At 48.1% G+C, this 19,966-nt stretch overlaps 1 protein-coding gene and 1 long non-coding RNA gene across 3 annotated transcripts in view; one reads left to right on the forward strand and one right to left on the reverse strand.

Moving 5' to 3' along the window:
• LOC116435924 (DNA-binding protein RFX2-like) overlaps positions 1-19,966 on the forward strand; it is a 62,685-nt gene that overhangs the window by 11,327 nt on the left and 31,392 nt on the right. The window lies entirely within an intron of this gene.
• Positions 6,504-9,262, reverse strand: LOC116435927. The gene is made up of 3 exons (XR_004236902.1): positions 9,155-9,262; positions 7,757-7,869; positions 6,504-6,792 (listed from the first exon to the last, which is right to left on the reverse strand). It is a non-coding gene; the product is annotated as an uncharacterized LOC116435927 (long non-coding RNA).

The following is a 19,966-nucleotide window of genomic DNA, read 5'->3' on the forward strand; positions in this document are numbered from 1 at the left end:
GGGAAAACAGCCAACAAACCCCTGGTGAAAGGGTTTAATTAGAGAAATTTGGGGAAAAGAGTGGTTGGGGCATTTTTTGCTGAAGTGGCTCCAGTATCACTCTTCAGGCTGTTTTACAATCCAAATGAACACACAGCTAGAATGCTCTAAAAAGGGAATTTTGGAACAAAAATGAACTGCAGATGAGGAAAACTCTGTTGTTCCATATTGCTCAGTTTGCAGGACCCAGTGAAACTCAGGGTATTTCCCTCTTTGCACATTTAAAAAGTCAATTTATATCACGGGTTAAAGTCCTCCAGCTGTGTTCTAACCTCGTGTCCTTAAAACCCAAGCTTTTTTCTTCAACTGCCACCAAATAATTAATACATGATACACTGCAATTCTAATTCACTTTCCCCTAGGAATTACTTAATACCTTGGTGATGAGTCTCTCCTTAGTCAGTCATGAAGGAATTTCTGTGCTAACTTCTCATTTTGGCAGCTCCGTGCTTGAATTTATATTGTGATGTTTGGGCAACGAAATGTTCCACACAGTGAACATTTTGAATGCATTCTCCTGATTTTTGAGTGCTTTCTTAACATACGAGGATTGAATTATGTGATTAGCCAGAACATCGTGCAGTATTCTGCTGGGGAGAAGTAAATTGTCTGTGGATGAATTTCCACTTTACACTTCAGGTTTATAACCAGCCTAGCACAGCAGTGAAGTGGAAGTTGGTGACAACTGACAGCCTGTGGCCACTCTGCAGTGATTTTTAGACCTTTTTCTTTCTCAGGTTTATAAAAATTTTACTAATTTTTCCTGCATCAGAGAGTTAATGTAAGAGTTGAGCCACTGCCTGTTCCCTGGAAGAATGATTTCCCCCCAAATCAAGAGCATGTGCTGACTGGTTAGAGGAGATGGGCAAAAATAAGGTCGAATAATGTAATAACACAGGATTTTAACTTTAAAAATCTGCCCCCCTGCCCACCCCCAGCTGGGTACAGCGAGTTGTGTCAGTCCTTGGAGGGTACTGAGTGCTGCAAGCCTGGCTGGGGGGCCAATCATCCCTAGGGATGCCATTCTCTGAGTTTATGACAACTGGGGCTCTTTTCCCACTGCAGAAGCACAACTGTGGCCCTTGCACACACGACTGCAGGTGCTCGTGGGGCTGGAGAGCCAGGCTGCAAACACCACTTGATTAAATTTCTCTTCTCTTCTCTTCTCTTCTCTTCTCTTCTCTTCTCTTCTCTTCTCTTCTCTTCTCTTCTCTTCTCTTCTCTTCTCGTCTCTTCTCTTCTCTTCTCTTCTCTTCTCTTCTCTTCTCTTCTCTTCTCTTTTCTCTTCTCTTCCCTTCCCTTCCCTTCCCTTCCCTTCCCTTCCCTTCCCTTCCCTTCTTTTCCCCCTTCCCCGTTCCCCTCTCTCCCCCTCTCTCCCTCCACAGCTGTTACTGCCTCTTTCCTAGAGGAATCACCACCTCCTGTGAACTATAAACTGCTCACCCTTGCTCCTTTGAGTCCATTTCCTGAATTGTGTCATCCCAGCCTCCCTCTGTACCTCTGTGTCACTCCTGGAGGGAGTCACCTAACCCTTCTGGCACAAACTGATTGTGAGAGACAAAACCCCCTCAGCTGTGAGAGCAGAATAAGGAGCATTATTCCTCCTGGAGTGCTTTCTGCAAGAGCACCTGAGTGCAGATGCAGGGAAGATGATGGTGCTCTCTTTTTTACTCCCTTCCATCTGCAAAGTAAAACTTGTCCACTAAAAAAAAATCAATGTCCTACTGATTGTTAAAATTTGCTGTTAATGTCTTGATTGCCGGACTCCTCTGCCCTGTACCACCAACCCCGTTCACTTTAGCACCACATGGTGAAAAAGAGCAGAAAATGTCCCTTCTCTTTTGGAAGGTTGAACTGGAAATTCAGGATTAACAAAATCTACTTGGTTTTTTTGCCTTTGAAACAGGCAGATGGGATCATTTAACATATCATTCACTAAAGCTTATTTTGACTGAAGTCTGATGTTAAGTAGCACCCCAAGCAAATATTTCAGAATAAAATACCATATTTCTGACTTACAACTCTGTTGCTGTTGGTTTAAACTAACTATGGTGATAAAATCCCTCCTACTGGCACAGGCTCTGGTAGCAGAGCAGTAATTGTTTGTATATAGAATTTGAAAGCACTCGTGTTTTCCGCTGTTACGTTAATGGAAAACATATTTTGACATCTTCCCCTTAGCTCCCTGCCCAAACTAACTGGATTTGGAATTCCATCTGGCTGCACAGAAGAGACTCTTCCCTCTATTCCCCACCCAAATCTCTCCTTGGTAAATAAAGGAGCCAATGAAAGGTTAAGTTTTTTAAGAGAACAAATCATTCTGCTGTTAAAATTGGCAGCACTGTAGTCTTTCCTGGCTACCTGCTGGTCTGAGGCTCTCCAGAGCTGCTGGAAGCTTTTCCTAAAATGCTTTGAGCTGTTGGAACACGTTTGGCTCATAAATACCTCCAGCTCATGGCCCATCAGAGACCTGTGAGTCAGGGAGGAGGGAAGGGTTGAGTGTGGATGTTGTAGAAACCCCAATCCCAATACCTCAATAACAGAATAAAGTCGAGTTTCATGCTCTGCAACCTGTCCTCTCTCCCCTTCCTACAGGACTTTTTTCCTTCTTTGTCTGTTTGGGAAGAATGCTCCAGAGGGGATTTACCCTGTGGAATGTGAGATTAGTGTTAAGTTGTACCTTTTAAAATACAAGTTTGTGCACTTCAGTCACAGAGGAAAGTTAAGAGAGCAGTAATGGGTTGATAATCAAACAACTCATCATTTTAAAAGGAAAACAGAGTGAATCCCTAGCACAGTGGAAGGACTGAATGCTGCCTGATTCCTCTGATCCTTTTGAAACTGTGCAGCTCAGGCAGGAGAATCAGCTTGAGGTGAGTTGATCAAGCCTTCCCTGCAATCTCTCCTATGGAAAAAAATCCTTTGAAAGTTTCCCAGCCCACACAGAACAGGGTCTTGGCTCTCAGTGCCTCACACTGCTCTCCCTCTGCTTCATGTGATGACAGATCTTCAATATTCTTTGCAGCAGAGTAAGGGGGGAAAGCTGCTGCTGCTGGTTCGGTGTTCCTTGCACTGTGATTTTGCAAAATCCAGAACGGGTCGATGCCTCAGGCAAGTCTGGGAGGTGCTTAAACCCAGCAATATTCAGCTGCTGCTCCTGGAGACACAGATATCCAGGAGCTCCAGCATGGACAACATCCTCCTGCCTCCTTTGGTGTTCCAGAAAGAAAAGATCTGCTCCTGCTTCTTGAGCTTTGGTACAAAAGTCTTTGAAGTCAGCTGTGGTGTGGCTGGGAGGGAGGCTGGCCTTGTAACAAAAACGAATTGAGTTAATCCTTGCACTGGCAATTAGGCTCCTTGTGGGAATTTGCAAACATCTGGGTGGCCAAGAGAGTTCTGTGAAGCTGGCAGAAGAGCCCTGGTTCCTCCCCCAGCGCTGCCATCTCCTTCATGTGCTCAGAGAATTAAATCTGGGCAACTTTTACTGACAGGGCCTGAGCCCGTGCAGGCCGTGGCGGTGAGATGAACTCAAGGGCACGGCTTTGGGGGATGGAGTGGCACAGGAGAGACCCCTCTGTCCCCGTTTAAACTCTCCCTGAGCAAACAAGTGAGGCAGGAGACTGGTACTTGAAATATCTGTGGAAAAAAAGCAGTTCCAGGTGTCCCAGCCTGGCTGTGTCAGAACCTCCGACGATGCTGAGGAGATTCCTTCTCCCTCTGCCTTTTCTGCTCCTTTAGGAGCTGCTGAACCCTTTCAGCCTGGACATCAGGAGGAATTCCTTCCCTGGAAGGGTGATTAAACATTGGAAGGGGCTGCCCAGGGAGGTTTGGAGTCCCCAGCCCTGGAGATGTCCACACCTGGACATGGCACTCAGTGCTCTGGGCTGGGGACAAGGTGGGGATCAGTCTCGGACTCGATGGTCTGGGAGGTCTTTTCCAGCCTAAATGATGCTCTGTTACAAACCCCTTTTTCCCCACAAGAGTATTCCTAGAAAACCTTTCTCTTTGCTCGTGGTGCTGCACTTCTCCACCGGTATTTGCATTGCTGATTATTTGGCCTTAGGAGAAGAGTTGCTCTGCTCTCAGCAGCTGGTGGCTTTCCTTTCCAGAGGAGATGGATTTGTTTTTTCCATCCCTGAATAATTTAGATACTATTCATAGCTTAAAAATATTACTTTGCAGAGTAACGAGGTGCTTGTATGAGGCTGAAAATGAATGTTCTGATGTATTTCCACCTGCAAATTACAAAACTGCTGCCTGAAGTTTGCTGTGACAAAGCTTTAGGGACTCCAGTTCAGTCTGCATTTAATCAATTTGTTTTGTAGAGGAAAATTTATATCAAATCTGGCAGCCCTTTTAATGGGTAGGTTGCGGAAATGAAATTATGCCTGATTCTGGTTCCAAATGTGCTGTGACATTAGTGTTAAAAAAAAAATTAAAATGACAATTTTTGCTTCTCTTCCTTGTGAAATGGGCAGGCATTGTGTATAAAGAGATTTGTTTGAGGTTTTTAACCTTTTAAAAAGGTTTTGCCATCCTTTAAAACCTTTTTGAAAGATTTTGTTAGCCTCAACTGATACTGGTTAGGAGTGGAGCCCTAACCAATATCAGGAAATGTCTCATAATTTGAAAACCAAACATTTTCTGGTTGGCCTGCATTGAAAAAAACACTTGGCCTGGACTCCTGAATTGGGCTGGTGACATAAATCAATAGGATGCTCCCAGCTGAGGCCAATACTCATTTCTTTGTTTGGAAGGTGCGAGGTGGGACCCAGGTGGGACCCTGTCCCTCACATACATGAAGATATCACACAAAAGATACTGGGAAGGAATTCCTCCCTGTCAGGGCAGTGAGGCCCTGGCACAGGGTGCCCAGAGCAGCTGGGGCTGCCCCTGGATCCCTGGCAGTGCCCAAGGCCAGGCTGGACATTGGGGCTTGGAGCAGCCTGGGACAGTGGGAGGTGTCCCTGCCCATGGCAGGGGTGGCACTGGATGGGCTTTAAGGTCCTTCCACCCCAAACCATCCTGGGATTCTGTGAACATTTCCATTGCTTGGCAGTTCTTCTGGAGCCTCCTGCAGGTCTGATATCTGAACCTTCTGCTAGCAGGACCTGCCCTGTGCCTGTGCTCCTGTCCAGGCTCTGGAGGTGCCTGTGGGGTGCTCCTCTCTGCTCCAGCTCCTGCTCTTCCCGCTGCTGCTCAGTTCAGTTCGAAGTGGAGGCATTCTTAGCATTCCTTCCATTCCGAATCGTAGCTACACAACTGTCTAATCACACTTCTCCACAACAACTGGCCTGTAAATTAACATTATAATGGATCGTAAGGGTTTGTAATTACTCAGAAATGTCACTGGGCTGGAAGCGTGCAGGGCTCTGCCTGTCAGCAGCCTCCCCTCTGCCGCTTCTTGGAGTCTTCCTGCAGGTGAAAAATTCATTTTCCTGAGGTTTTGTTGTACTGAGCAGCACCTTCCTCCTCTGTTGTAAAGGATTGTCCTGGTAATGGCTCTGGGTACAGGAGCATCACCAAAGTTTGGGATGAGGCTGAGGGGAGCTTGGTACGTCACTGAATTTCTTTGCTGAGCTGAAGTATCCCAGCCATTTCTAAACACCACCAGCTTCTGCTTTCTTTTGTCCCATCCCAATTTTGATGTTTATTTCTTCGGGCGAAACAGCCCCTGGAAATGGCTGGAAGAGTTGCCTCTGGCAGGGATGAGGATGCTGCTCCTAGAACGGACTCTCAGAGAGAAGGGAGCAGAAATCCTTGAATTGTATCTCAAATCCTGCCTTGGGCAGGGCAGCAGCATCCTTCCTGCTGTCCAGCTCTGGCAAAACCAGGGCTTATTCCCACAGGAGAATCCCCACCTCCAGAGGGACACAAGGGCTGGAGCAGTGGGGGTGTTTGCTGCTTCACCAAACTGACACCAGGAGTTTTGGCTCCCTGTGTGGGCAGCGCTGCAATTCCCTCCAGAGCTCAGCTCGGAGCAGCTGCATCTCCTGGTGTACCAAAAATGAGTTTTTCATCCCCTAAGGAGAGCACCAGGTGGGTAATGCAGGGTGGTGGATGCATCCCATCCTGGAACTAAACTGGGAATATTCACCCCTTACACAGCTCCATTCCCAGCCAGCATTCCCTTTTGGGAAAAGAATTATCTGCCAGGAATTGAGGCTGCTGCCTTTTTGTGGAAAGGGGGAAAGGAATGAAATAATAGTTAATACTTAATGCATATGAGCAGCGATGCTGCTGGGGTTGCCTAGCAGCCACTTAGACAAGCAAGAGAATAAAAAGGGCTGAGTGAATGTGTTTGGAGCTGGTTCCTTGGTCTGCGGGTGGAATCTGACCCATGCAGCCCAGTTTTTTTTTTTTTTGGGAGGGGGAGGAGATGGTGGAATTTACCACTAATGGATATTTTAGCTCTGTGGATCATCTCTATCCACTCCCCCACCCCCATCTGTTTTTCCTTTTCGTTTTTTTTTTTTTTTTTCAAGTGTAACTTGGAGAGTTTTAGCCAAAGGGAGGTGTTAAAAGTTTTGTGTGGTTTTTTTGGAGATGGAATAGGCAAAAAAAAAAAAATCTCTCAAAGAGATTTTTTCCTTCTTTTTAGGACTGTATCTCTGGCAGTCTGGAGATCATTAGCATTTCATGGCCTCTTCAATATACTGCTCAGTAAATGCTGTAGAGACTGGAAATAGCTCCTGCAGTCACACTTAACACTCCTTGCCTTGCTCTCCTTCCTGCAAGAAGTTCATTTCATCTCTGAAAAGCAAAAGTAGAAAGAAACTTTGGGGAAAAAAAAAAAAAAGGAAGGGGGTTTGAGCTGCTCTGTGAGTGCAAATAAACTCCTTCCCCCACGAGACCAGAAATTCCCCAAAGTATAAGGTTGGGTTAGAACCCACTAGGAGATAAAAATAAGGAAGGCTGACAGTTTAAATAGTGATTTTCTGAAATCATGTTCTTCTCTTGACTTTTTTTCCAGTAAAAGTTGGAAAGCTGGAAACCCTTTTCCCTGTCAGGCACTTGTGGGAGTTACAGGACTCCAGCAACTGGAATCCTAAAACCTCCGCTGCCATCCACACTTGAGAGGTGTGAACTCTCAATTTTAATGCGTTTTCCTCATCCCAGCAGTAATTTTTAGCATATTAAAGCAGGGAAAAGGGCACTTAGGAGAAAAGAATGAAGTGAGAAGCATCTTGGACTTAATTTGGAATAAATATAGCGGGTCTTTGAGGGCAGCTGGGCTCTTTTACACTCTGAGAGGAGCTGATGGCTCTTGGGTCAGTGCCAGCAAAGATATCCCTGTAGGAATTCTGGTGGAAGGAGCAAGAGGGTCAGACAGGGAGTTTGGGCTGGTTTTACAGGCTGGGCTTTGAGTGAGACCAGAGCTGGCAGGAGGTTGGTCACATCCACCTTTGCTGCTTCTGCTGTTGTGACCAGAATTCTCTTTTGAGGTGCTTTACTTGGCCAAATGTCGCAGTGCTAAAGCACCTTTTAACCATTTTCACACAGTTTGGAGGCTTCAGTGCTGAGGCTGGCCTTAAAGCAGTGGGCAAGGGTTGAATGAGCTTGGTTTGATTGACTTTTTCATTAATGAGTGTAAATGCTCTCGGATCACCTCAGAGAGCTGGAGGTGCTGTCTGTGTTGTCCCTTTGCCAGGGAAATTCTTCAAATTATGACTTTTTAATTTCCAGTTGTCATCTTTAAGTTGCCAAAGGCTCTCACCTGTCTTCCATAAGGAGCTGCTCTCTGTTGAATGCTGCTCTGAACATCTCCAGAGATTATTTGCCTCCTTCAAAATACTTCTGGGTTTACTCTTCTCATGTGGGGCAGTTCCTCTGAGAGGGAGATAAATGCTGTAAGACCAAGGAGTAGTTTGGGGGTTGGGTCAGCAATAGTTGAGGGGGAAAAAAATCTTTAAACAAAGAACCAAAATTTTGGAAGACTTTATTTAAAACGTGCCCAGGATTGTGATTTTTATTTTTCATCCAGTGGATGAGTGATTCCAGCTTTTTATGTGCCTCAGAGAAATGACTGCCTCAGTCCAAGCTTGTGCAGTGCCCTGGGGGACTGTGTGTTCCTTCAAAGGCTGGGCTTTATCCTGGAGGCCTTTTCCCAACTTAGTGATTCTGTGATCAGCAGAAAAACACCTGGAGAAACACCCAAGGAAGCACTGACAGCAGCCACACCTGGAAACCACCAGTGATGAGCTTTTATTGATCGCTGCCAAGGTGAACTGAAGTGATGCCACAGCCTAAGCTCTGACTGCAAAGTTGGAGAGACAAATTCTGCCCCAGATCTGCTCCTCTTGAATCTGGGAACCTGTGACAGCAGTCTGTGGCCTCAGTGATGATCAGCAAGCACAGCAGAACTTTAATGTGTTCGATCAGACCACGGCACCCAGGACAATGATGTTTCCACCAGCCCAACAAAAGCTTTTCTCTATTCTTTATTTCCCCAGAGCAAGCTCTCCCTTAAAATCCTCCAAGTGTCTCTACATTTTTGCTTGTGATTAATTGCCTCAAATTCTAATGTAAAAAAATCGATGCGGAGAATTTAAATTAGCTTTCCATGTTCATGGCACTGGAAGAAAACATCCTTTTGATTAATTTCTCCTCTTCATCAAACCCGAGGACACTCCAAAACCACACACACGCTCTCTCCCAAAAGCTCATCTCCCAGCCAGGCTGCCTTTCCCTGGGCTCACAGACACCACCAAGAAAAGCAAACCTGGTTTAAGTGAGCTAAACCGTGCTCGAAGGGGATCTAAATTCTGCTGGAAAACTTCGAGGGATCTACAAATAGGTGGGGAAAAGAAAAGAAATAAGTTGGAAGAGAACTTGCTGAGGTGTGTGTTTGGGGGTGCCTCTGGCCATGGGCTGCGCAAACACCGGGAGTCGTTTACTCCCACCTCCAAAAAGCTTAACTCCTTCATATTATTTTTTTAAAAAAAACCCCAACCAAACAAAAAGATTTCTCTCCTGAGCATCTGCTTTGAAGAGCGCTTCCCCAGCTCGCTAATCCGTTTATTCTGAAATAACAATTAAATAAAATCAAACCAAACCAAAACAAAGCCGCCGCGGCGCCCGCGGGCCCTTCCCCCCACCCCTCCTTCGCAGTTACCATGGCAAAGGCGTTATTTGTCCGTCCTGCCTTCCCCGGGCTCCTGAAAATACCCGCTGACATATTTAGTGAGGCGGGAGCGGGATGGGGATGTTTGGTTTGGGAAACGCTCCCGGCGTCGCCCGGCAACGCGCTGGGCCACGGGAGGGGACCGGGAGGGGACCGGGAGGGGACCGGGAGGGGACCGCGTCACCCCTGGCAACCGCTGTTGCTCCCCAAACATCGCGGCCCCACAGCCTCCCCCCCACGTCCTCCCCGCCATCCGCGGCTTCCTCGCCCGCCGGAGGGATTTGGGAGCCTCCCCTCCAAAAGCGCTCGGAGGGGTCTCGGAATTAGCAGCGAAGACGCTTCCCCCCCCCCATTTATGGTTCAAAAGGGTTTTGAATCTTCCCCGCTCGTCCTGATCCGTCAGGAGGCTCTGGACTGACCCGTCCCCGTGGTGGGGATGGTGAAATGAGGTGGGTTTTGGGTGTCGTTGGAAGCCCTGTCCAGCCAGACCAGAGACAGAAAGGTCACTGGGGCGAGCTGCCCGTCACAGAGCCACCCACTCGTTCTCCAGGCCAGAGACGCTGCCCACAGGAATTTATTGCCCGGATAAACGATCTCACTTGGTTAATTCCAGTTCTGTAGCAGTCAATTCTCTTTCTTTGGGACAGTGGGAGCTGTTGGAAGCCTTTATCTCCTCCCATTCCTGTAGGATACAGTTTGTCTTACTGCTGTCCTCACCAAGAAATCCACCAGTGCCGTTCTCCGAGCACAGAATATTCAAATCCATATTCCCAAACCTCATTTCTAGGACAGCAGCTTTCTGTTTGCCTCTCCAGGGAGAATTGCCTGTCTCTGGATAGTTTCTACCTTCTATCTGGGGTCTTGTTCAGTCCTGGAATCTGCAGTGCCGGTCCCCAGCAGCTTTATGAACCTTAAATTCCCACAGAAAAATCCCAGCTCCTTCTCCCTGCTCACTGGAGCAGTGCAGTGGTGGGGAAGCAACTGCTGATGTCCCTGTACTTGCTGAGATGTGCACTGGACACAGCGATGGAATGGCTGAAGAACTGCTCTGAGTTTGATTTTGGGCCCCCCTGTGTGACTGAGGAGTGGCTGGAGATCTCAGAATCATGGAATGGTTTGGGCTGGAGAGGTCTTTAAAGCCCATCCAGTGCCACCCCCTGCCATGGGCAGGGACACCTCCCACTATCCCAGGGCACTCCAAGCCCTGTGCTTGGACACTTCCAGAGATCCAGGGGCAGCCACAGCTGCTCTGGGAATTCCATCCCAGCCCCTTCCCACCTCACAGGGAAGAATTCTGCCCAATATCCCATCTAACCCTGCCCTCTGGCAGTTTGAAGCCATTCCCTGTGTCCTGTCCCTCCAGGCCCTTTTCTAAAGTCCTTCTCCAGGTCTCTTCTCCCTGACTCCATTTTCTGTGGAGTGCAGGAGCAGAGCTCAGACTTTTGTGGTGGTTCCTCCCCAGTAGCACCAGTTGCTGGTCAGAGCAATGCTCCCTGTGTTGTGCTGAGCTGAGACAACCTGGAACCTCCTCCTCTTCCTTCTCTTTTTCCTCCTTTTCCTCTTCCTCTTCTGCCTCCCAAAGTACAAACCCCCAGTTCATCCCATGGTTCATCCCACAGTGGGATCTTCTGGAGGTTCGGAGCCCTGACTCCACTGATGCTGTAAAATCTGAGACAAAGTCATCTCCCCTCCAAACAGCCCCAGTTCGTGTTTGTTGCTTCTGCTTCCCTTTGTGAGGCACCACAGCGCTCCTGAGTGCTGCTGTGTAAATAAATAGCAACACCCTGGGCTGTGCTGGCAGCGGTTCTGCTGTGCTGGCTGCAAACAGCTGCTGCTGGCACCCCACATCTCCATGGAATACTGCAGCCAATCCCCATGGAATACTGCACCCAAACTCCATGGAATTCTGCACCCAAACTCCATGGAATTCTGCAGCAATTCTCCATGGAATTCTGCAGCCAAACTCCACAGAATACAGCAGCCAATCCCCACGGAATACTGAAGCCAATCCTCATGGAATACTGAAGCCAATCCCCAGGGAATACTGCAGCAATTCTCCTGCTGCACACTGAAATCCTCAAAAGGCTGCTTGGTGTTAAGGCCACTGAAGGGGTTGTTTAGTGTAAGCAAGTTAAAAATGAGGGCTGCTGAACTACAGGTGTGAATTAAGCTGATCTCTTGGAATTGATTTCAAGTAAGTGACATATTCCATAGTTCTCTGATGTCAGACAAGCTATAAAAGCCATAGGACAAGCTATAAAAAGCAGCACCAAGGTTTGCAGTTCCTTGTTCCAAAAGGAGCCCAATTCAGCCAGAGGAGGATTAGCTGTGCCCAGGTAGCTGGGATTGTCCTGGGAGTGGGCACTAGCTGAGCCGCGGACTGCAGGGGACAAGGAACCAGAGACTCTGGTTTGGCTGATGATGGAAACTTTTAAATGTGTCCTGGAAAGGAACCTTTGAAATGCTTTTGTGCCAGATTTTTCCTAGAGACTATTTTCTCACAAGGGTCTGGAGGGACAGGACACAGGGAATGGCTTCCCACTGCCAGAGGGCAGGGCTGGATGGGATATTGGGAAGGAAATCCACCCTGGGAGGGTGGGGAGGCCCTGGAATGGAATTCCCAGAGCAGCTGGGGCTGCCCCTGGATCCCTGGCAGTGTCCAAGGCCAGGTTGGACGGGGCTTGGAGCAGCCTGGGACAGTGGAAGGTGTCCCTGCCCATGGCAGGGGGTGGCACTGGATGGGCTTTAAGATCCTTCCAATCCAAACCATTCTGGGATTCTATTTCCTCTGTTGCATCACAGCCCCGTGAAACCCTTACAATGCACATATTAAAAATATGGGGAAACAATAAATTCCAGCCCAGAGTTTGTGCTTGTTTCCCCCTGGCAGCATCAGTGTGTGTGTTACAGCCCAGACAGGGAGAGAACTGGAGTGTGACTTTTAATTCCTCATTCCAAATGTCACAGCTTCCTCACTGCTTAGCAGATACCCTGACGTTGTTTCTTGGCTAACATTTGCCATCATGGTAGCAAAACTTTTCCGAAGTCAGCGTTTAGGTAGTTCATAGGGAAGAAATAAGGAGTTCCACTTGTTGATAGGGTTGTGAAAATCTGTAATCTCTTGGACTTTTCTTAGCAATAAACAGCTGGGAGTGTTGTGGGTGAGTCTGTGAGAACCCCAGGGAACGGCTGGAGCTGGGTCAGGGCTGGGCATGGAGCTCAGGGAAAGGTTCTTCCCCCCGAGGCTGCTGGGCACTGCCCAGGCTCCCCAGGGAATGGGCCCGGCCCCGAGGCTGCCAGAGCTGCAGGAGCGTTTGGACAGCGCTCTCAGGGATGCCCAGGCTGGGGTTGTTGGGGTGTCTGTGCAGGGCCAGGGGCTGCACTGATGGTCCTTGTGGGTCCCTTCCAGCTCAGGATATTCTGTGTTCCATGATTCTCTGTTGGGTCCTGAGGGTGAAGAGCAGCAGGGCAGGAACAGGGACACTCCCAGACCTGAAGGAATCCAATCCTGGCTTTTGATGCTTGGAGAATGTTCCTGTTATTAACCCAAAAGAAAACAGGACGGGTTTTTGTATGGGAAGGATGTTCCCAACAATACTTTGCCCCTGTTCACATCTGAGATTCCTGCACGTGGGGTTTGGACTTTGCCAGGAACCCCTAAACTACTGTGGCTTCTGCTCTTCAATCTCGTCTGGCTCTTAAGGAAACTCCAAATTACAGGGCCAGCACAGATCCATTCCTGGCTCTTTTCTGTCCTCAAAGTTACTTTTAAAGAAACAGCAGAGATTAGTGAACAGCCGTTACACAACAGCTATGTGTGTATATAGATATTACTTGACTTAATTCTGTGAAATCTAATTAAAGAAGGAGTGTATATTTGTATTTCAGTATATTATTAACTTGCTAATAAAAGCCATTTCCAAATTTGTATTTTTCCATGAGGACCAAGTTTCTGAAAAAAAAACCCCAAGCCCAGCTATAGTTCCTGCTGCCCTTGAAAAGTGTGTTTTGGGTTTATCTGTGTTTCCAGGTAACTGGAGCTCATAGACAAGCAGTGTTTGCTTCTGTTTTAAATTAATTTAACCTAATCAGTGGCAGGGTCTGGTGCCTTCTCTTGTCTATAACATTTTGAAGCGGTGTAATGAGGAGTCTCTGCAGAAAGCTTCGCTTCAAGTTCCTTGGCATGTTTGCTTCCCACTTCCACCCCCTCCACTTACAGCACTCGTGGAAAGGGTGAAGCTGACCACACGTGGTTCAGGACACTGTGGGTGAGCTGGTTCAGGTGCCACTCCCACCAGCCTGGAGTTCAGCTGTGAGGAGACAAGGACATGTCTTGTCTGTCAGAGGTGGCCCAAGCCTCTCCCCATGGGCTGTGAGGGGTGGATGGTGCTCCATCCTTGGCATGGGACAGTACCTGGGGGTTGCTGCGCTGTGGGGATGCCAGGCACCGTCCTGCCCTGTCCCAGGCTCTGTGGGATGGCTCGGTGTCACCTTGACGTGGGATGGGGGTTCTGGTTTTGATGAGCCAAGGCTCTGCCTGGTCTTAACCTGCTCCCCTGTCCTTCCAGGGTCTGAAGGGGCTGGCAAGGAAACTGGAGAGGGGCTCTTTGTCAGGGACTGGAGTGACAGGGCAAGGGGAATAGTGTCCCAGTGCCAGAGGGCAGGGCTGGATGGGAGATTGAGAAGGAATTGTTCCCTGGGATGGTGGGCAGGCCCTGGCACAGGGTGCCCAGAGCAGCTGGGGCTGCCCCTGGATCCCTGGCAGTGCCCAAGGCCAGGCTGGACATTGGGGCTTGGAGCAGCCTGGGACAGTGGGAGGTGTCCCTGCCCATGGCAGGGGTGGGATTGGGGTGAGCTTTAAGGTCCCTTTCCACCCAAACCATTCCAGGATTCTGTGAGATTTCCTGGCTCCCTCCAAGATCCAGAGTAGCAGCTCATCTTCCAGGGCTTTCAGAGCACTTCAGATCCCAGGCACTGCTGTCCCCAGTCGCTCCCCCGAGCCAAGGGAATATCACGATTGGCAGCTGTACAACACCATGGACAGGGATTGAGTTCAGGTGCTGAGCACCCAGGCTCCCAAGGGCTTTGAGCTGCACCCACTGCTCACAGCCGAGGTGGGAGCTTTGTTCTCTCAGCACCCCTGTGTGGTCTGAGGAAAAGATCACTCCTAAAGGGGAATGCTGGGCACAGCAGGCTCTCCTTGGCTCAGCCATCAAAAGCGAAGAGTTTCTTTTGATTTCCCAGCTGAGGGAGCTGGAATCGTGTTTTTCCAAAGAGGATGCACAGATGGGGGCACCCCAAGGTCTTGGTTGGGAGCTGTGTCCTGCTCCTGTGCTCCTCCACCTTGGGAGCTTTTTTGGGCGATGGAAAACATTAAATTGGTATTTTCCTGATTGGAATTTCAGGGGAACGTCTGTTACTCCTTGGAGGTCTCATGCTTTGGAGACACGAGCAGCGGGGATGAAGGATGTGTGTGAGGCAGGAGCCAGGCTGGGTTTAACACAAATATTTGCCTCAAAGGAGGGAGAAGTCACTCAATCCATTTTCATTCACATCAAATAAACCAGTTCCTTCTTCCAAAGAATGAAACACTTCCTTTCTGTGCCCTGCTTCAAACACAACCAATGCCTTTTCAGGGCAAGTTATTACATCAAGACTGAGCCAGAAATGTTGAATGAAATGGAAAATATTTAAGAAAGTTTTCTTTAGTAAAATAACTGTGACCTAGAGTGTGGTGGATGAAGTAGATGGATACTTGCAGCTGCTAGAAAATAATCAGAATCAGCCATTCCTTGCATTGCTTTTATTATTTTCAGTCTGTTTTGAGAGTGTTGAGAATTCTCAGTAGTGAAACCATTAAATGTAAATTCTCTGGTTCCTTTTTCTGCAGTCAGGGGAGAAAATGCCATTTAGAGCCCATCTAGAACATGATGGTTAAATAGCATTTTTATTTCTCCTGCATTCCGTTATTGCTCCTCTGGTTTTCTCATTTATCTAAGCTCCAAGCCGACTAAACCTGAATAAAAGTTCCAATAAACCAAACAACTATTTTTAAATGTAAGCCTTCCCTTCAAAGCAGGCAAAAATTGCACAGAATCAACCAAAAACCAAGGAAAAACCTGGATTTCAAATTTTGATCCTTGCAGGTCACTGTTGTGAATGAGAAATAGTTCAATTTTTTTTTAGTGAAACTGCAGCCTTCCCATTATTTTCAGTAAAATAACAGATATCCGGAGATTTCTATTAAAAATTCATAGCTGCATCATGGACTTGCATATGGAAATGGGATTGGATGAGATTCCCTGGGTAATTCACCCCCTGGTCAGCCTGAGATCCGTTCGACAGAAGGAAAACGTGGAGCACAAACTGTGCCAGCTGAGGCTGTTGGCTGCACTAAATCTCATTAATTCCTGATAATATTAACGATGAACAAAGGTTATCTGCTGTATTAATTTAAGGTGAATTTTCCTGGATAAAATACCATTGGCAATCCCATCCAGCTCCAGGTTTCCTGCAACTCTTTTAGCTCTACCATGGAATTTTTAAGGTTGGAAAAGACCTCTAAAATCAAGTCCAATAAATACAAATCTTGCTGTCACCGAGCTGGTCTCTCTCCCATGTCTGTAGAGATTTTAGCTGCAGATTTATTCTCAATTCTCACGACGGGAAGTGTCTGACAACCTGTGCAGGTGCTGATTACAAATTCAGGAAGCCTGAGTTTACCTGGAGAGCCAAGGCTGTTGGCATGTGAAGAGCACCAGAAATAAAAAGCCCAGCATCATTAGAGCAGCTTCACCTGGAAAAATAAACTTTTCCCCGCCTTTAGGTCTTAATTTGGAATAAAAGCCATGAAGTTTAGTGGTGGACTTGGCAGTGGTGGTGGTTGGACTCGATGATCTTAAAGGTCTTTTCCAACTGAAATGATTCTATAAATACATCCTTCAGGCATCAAAAATCTGATTTAATGTTTCCTGTATTTCAAGGCAGTCATTTTTCTGTCGGATTTTTATGCCCCACATTTAAAATCCCCTTTGAGATGAAGTTGTTAAGCCCATTTATGAATGGCAAGGACAGGGGCAGTGGATTTCTTACCCATGGAGGTAATAACACCCACCAAGGTTTACTGGGAAGCTTAAATATAAGTAGCTGTAAAAAACTTTGTCCCAGAAGTAGAATAACTGATTGTTCTTAAAACTAACAAAAAACTCACTGAGGATATTTTCCTTTTCCTCATTCGTATCCCAGTATTATATTCTATTTCAAATGTCCTGGCAGAAATAAAAGGATGTAATAAAGGAATTTGAAAAGTTTAAATAAGATCAAAGGATGACCAACCAAGTAAGCTTTGAAAAGCAAATTAAATAAAATAGTTCATGATCTGTTTTGTCTTCAAATGAGCGAGTGATTCACTGGAACAGCAACAGTTTTAATGTTTTGAAAGCAGCACTAATAGAAATGTATGATTCTGTAGAGAGGAAATTCCTCCCTGGGAGGGTGGGCAGGCCCTGGCCCAGGGTGCCCAGAGCAGCTGGGGCTGCCCCTGGATCCCTGGCAGTGCCCAAGGCCAGGCTGGACATTGGGGCTTGGAGCAGCCTGGGACAGTGGGAGGTGTCCCTGCCCATGGAACAGGGTGGAATGGGATGGGATTTAAGGTTCCTCCCAACCCAAACCATTCCATATTCCATGATTATCTGGCTTGGCTGCTGCTGCAGGGTAGCTCGTAGGTTTTACATTTTCACCTTCAAGAAATAAAGATATGTAAACACAAGACCTGAATACCCCATGAGAACCAAGGCCATGCCAATCCCACCTCTGATTTATGTGACCTGCTCTTAAAAAACAAAAATAAGGTGGAGAGGGAGTTATATCGTGTCCAGTGATGATTTTTTCTTCTAGAATAAAAACAAAAACCAGTGTGGCCACAGTTACAGCAGAAGCGACCCAGGGCCTGAGGAAGGCAGGGACTAAAATCCCCTTAATTTGGAGTTTGGAGCTGCCTGGGATGGGTGCTGCTGCTGCCAGATGTGCTGCAGAGAGAGGACCAGATCACCAAAGACAGATAAACCAAACATTTCCCTGAGCCCTGCTCTGCCTCTGATCACCAGAACTCCTTCTACATTTGAGGGCTTCATGTTCAGCTCCAAAATGTTTGTGTTTGAGGGTTCAGGAGCATTCTGTGGAAAAATCCATCTCCTGGATGTCAGAGCCCGTGGGCTGCAGCACAGAGAGAGCACTCAGGGCCAGCTCTGGCATCAGCCCCCTCCTTCCCCAAACTCTTTTGGGGTGCAGGGGATGCTGCTCCATCACTTGAAGGAGTCACCCTGTGATCTCCCCCTGCTGCCTCCTCCTTTCCCCCCACCCACCCCCCCTGCGAATTTGAACGTAGAGAATATTTTGAAATATTCTCCTCCTATCCTCTTATCTCTGTTTTCCCAGCGTTTTGGAGCTGCTTTAGGCAGGAGAGATTAACAAAGGCAAGGCCATTTACATGGAGGCAACGGTGCCTTATGAATGAAACAGTGACAAGCCGAGTTTTTATCAGCCCTCGAGGCTTGTGCTGGTACTCCTTGTCTTTCTGAAAGGCATTCAGCCTCTGACAGCCCTCAGAGACCAGTGCTTGAAAAATACCTTGCCTAGGGGAGTATTTGTGGCTTTTTTAGGAGTGGGAAAATTGAAGCAAGGGGAAAGGGAAGCATCCTGTTCAAGGTCACAGAGCGAGCTGGTGGCAGAACCAGAAATAACCCCCAGAAGTTATTAGGGGTTTTTTTCTTGAATTTCCTTTCCTGTCCCTGCTGTTTGCTTGGATACCGGGATAGCTGTGTGTAAATAGAAGGTTTCCAGCGGCTGCAGCCTTGTTATCTGCCTGATTCATTCAGTGATGATGCAACCTGGAATCCAGATGTCTGTGATGCCTTCCAGGGCCCTGGTGGCCCCGTGTGACATCACCGGCCACGTTGAGCAACCAGGGCTGTAAACTTGTCTCTCCCTGAAATGCCAATGTGCTGAACAAATCCACTGTAAGGAGACCTTGTAGCAGCTTTTTAGTGTCCAAAAGGTACCTGTGAAAGAGCTGGAGAGGGACTTTTTACAAGGCCATGCAGTGACAGGACAAGGGGAATGGCTTTAAGGTGAAGGAGGGCAGACTTAGATTAGAAATTAGAAATTAGAAAGGAATTGTTCCCTGGGAGGGTGGGCAGGCCCTGGCACAGGGTGCCCAGAGCAGCTGGGGCTGCCCCTGGATCCCTGGCAGTGGCCAAGGCCAGGCTGGACATTGGGGCTTGGAGCAGCCTGGGACAGTGGAAGGTGTCCCTGCCCATGGCAGGGGATTGGAACAAGATGAGCTTTAAGGTCCCTTCCAACCTAAACCATTCTGGGATTCTCACCACAATTTTATTCTTTTTGCATGGTCAGGTCCATCTGCTCATATCTCCACAATAACTGACTTTTTTTCCTCTTTTTCACCTGGTAAGGATCCCTGGAACTGAGAACATCAACTGGGGATGCTGCTGATCCTCTCTGTGACCCACCAGCAGCTTTGTTGATTATTAATTAACTTCTCAGTTTGCAAACTCCCCAGTACCAGGGGCTGCCAGGCTGTCAGAGGCCACCAGAGGCCTTTTAATGGCTTCTGTCAGTCCCTTCTGTGAGAGAGCTACAGGTGGGATAAACCTGTCTGTCTTAGGCCAGATCTAAGAGGAAGAAGCAAACCATAGATCTTTGGGAAGCAGGAGGGCTGGCTTTTGAGCCAGTGAGTTTCTGCTAAGAAGACGATCAAGAACACTGTAAAAGTGCCTCCCCTGTGGGAGGTGAAAAGTGGGATGGGAGGAGAGCAGGGAGTCCTTCCATGGGCATTTGCTTCAGGGATGTGGCAGAGCTGCCAAAGAGCTGCACGAGGCTGAGGGAGCTCCAGGGGTGTTCCTTACCCTGGGACTGCTGGGGAGTTTGAGACAGGAACTGCCCCTGGATCCCTGGGAAGTGTCCAAGGCCAGGTTGGACAGGGCTTGGAGCACCCTGTGGAAGGTGTCCCTGCCCATGGCAGGGGTGCAATGGGATGGGATTTAAGGTCCCTTCCAACCCCAGCCATTCCAGGATTCATGAGCTGGAGCTGATCCAAATCCAACCACAAGTTCCCATGACTGGACCATCAGCTCTGGTGGCCTTTGGAGCAGAGCAGGGGCTGCCCCAGCTGGAAGAAAGAAAAACCTCCTGGCCCTTTTTCCCTCTCTCCTCCTTTTCATGGAGCCCCTTGTCCTCCTCCCACCTTCCCGCAGTTCCACATCACCCAAGACACTCTTTGAGGTGATCTCCCACAGACAGAGATCATTCTGACCTCCAACCCCACAGGTCTAAGAGCTGGTGTTTATTAATGGTCCATAACGATCCTTCCTGCTCTTATCTGCAGCAGAGACATGCCTGGAAGCCCCAAAAAGTCTTTCTGTGGCCCTGAGCCTAACCTGGGATAGTGGGAGGTGTCCTTGCCCATGGCAGGGGGTGCAGTGGGATGAGGTTTAAGGTCTCTTCCAGCCCAAACCATTCTGGGATCAGGTGAAGAGGAATGAGCAAGACTTTGGGTGCCACATTTCCTCTCCTCCTTGGAAGCCAATGCTTTCTCCACCCTCTGGAGCCTTGGCCCAGGTGCCAGCTCACTTGGCAGCCGTGCTCCCAGGGCATCAGCAGAGCTCTGCAGCACCTTGTGCTGGTTTCTGGGAGCGCAGGAATTCTGTGTGTGCTGTCAGCTTTCCATCAGCGCAAATTAACGATAGCAGATGGCACACAGAGATCTGAATCCAATTCTCAGGAAGC

The sequence above is a fragment of the Corvus moneduloides genome, chromosome 28 (genome assembly GCF_009650955.1).
Source record: "Corvus moneduloides isolate bCorMon1 chromosome 28, bCorMon1.pri, whole genome shotgun sequence".
In the NCBI taxonomy this organism is placed as follows: Eukaryota; Metazoa; Chordata; class Aves; order Passeriformes; family Corvidae; genus Corvus; species Corvus moneduloides.